Source organism: Meles meles, chromosome 2 (assembly GCF_922984935.1).
Source record: "Meles meles chromosome 2, mMelMel3.1 paternal haplotype, whole genome shotgun sequence".
NCBI classification, from domain to species: Eukaryota; Metazoa; Chordata; class Mammalia; order Carnivora; family Mustelidae; genus Meles; species Meles meles.
In genome coordinates this window covers 27512148-27513750 of record NC_060067.1, presented here as the reverse complement: position 1 = coordinate 27513750, position 1603 = coordinate 27512148, and positions in this window count along the sequence as shown.

Here is a 1603-nt window from a genome sequence, read left to right as displayed (position 1 = left end):
ACGATTCTTCCCACCCAAGGAAATTTTTCCCCCTCTGCTGGCTGTGGTTAGAAACTCATCAGTGTGGAAAGCCCTTGCTTTGGCAGATTTGTAATAGAAAACTCTCCCTCCTGCCTAGTAAAGCAGGAAGCTTGGAATTAGGGGAGGCTGCTTAGCAACTAGAAGCTTCTGACCCTAGGCGAGCTTGGCTGTGACAATGAGTAACTCTATCCATTTCTGGAAGCAGTAGGAATCCTCTCTTTGCAGAACTCTGTTCTGCTCAAGACCCTGTTTGTTCCAAATCCTCATCCCTTAGGAAGAAGAGAGAATATGGACCACATATCATTTTGTAACATTAGACTTTTCTCAGTGGGACTCCAGTATATTTTTTGTTAGAGCTTCTTGGTTTTGATTTATCTGTGCCTGGGAAGATAGATGAAATTCAGTGAATTTGTTTTTTGTTTTGTTTTGTTTTTCTGATGAGCCACAGGGCCAAGGTGGAAACCAGCAATCCAAATGTTGACAACCATCTCCTTCCCTTAAGCTGGAAAGATTGTTCTGCATCTCCAAAGTTCCAAATTTCTGCTTGATCTGACTTCGCCTTATAGTAAGTGAAGGCTAGTTACTTCTTCAAATTAAGTTTGAAGCAACTAAATGGAAAGGGTTCAAGGAATTTTCTAACAGCTAAAATATTACATATCGTGTCATTATGACTCATTTCCTTCTGGAAATGTGTTTCTGGAAATGTTTGGCTGAGGAAAGTGCTTTCAGGCCAGTAGAACCCCGACATGGCTGAGTGTTTAGGGGTGCGGTAGGTCCGTGAACTCTGATCCCAGCCTGGGTAACTGTTGGGAGTCCACACATGGCAAAGCTTTTCTTGGCTGCAAAGAAGCTTGGCTGAAGCCAACGTGAATTGTTGTAACCGCTGCAATGTGTCTGCTTGTCTGGGCAGTGACCTCGGGGTGTAAGGCCTGCTACCCACAGCTCATCTCATGTAACTTAATTGTAGGAAGACACATTTTAAGGGATTCTTAGATGCTGAGTTGGTGTTGCTACAACTTGATTGTTGTATTCAACAATCACTTATTCAGTCACTGAATAGGATGAGAAGCATAGACATGCCAGGTTTCTAAGGAGCCAACACTGCCCGGACTTCTGGTTTCTGTTTCTTGGAGAGGAGCTGATTCAGATGTTCTCAGTGCGCCAGACTTGGGTTCTGTTGTTTTGCTCGTACATTCCCATGCTGTGGTGGCTACTGACCACGTGCCATCGGACGCTTTCCCTGTTATTCTGACTTTGTGAGTAATCAGACTTTTCTGTCCTCCCATAGCTTTAAAGCTTTCCCATCGAAGTAATACATGGACAGGGTCGTGGATGGTGCCATTCGGACGGGACTCTAATGACAACTAAGTCACCTGTGGACTCGTTCTCAGCTCAGTCCATTCCTTATCACGTTTTTTAATTTCCAAGAGCTTCCTCTTACTGCTGGGTGGTTTGTTCCCTGATGTCTCTGTTCCCTGCTGAATCATTTCATCCAGTGGGTTTAGCACGGCCTTTCTCTTCAGTGTTTTTGGGTCTGAATCAAACAAGTGAGGGTCTGCCGAGAAATCTGAAAACTCACCAC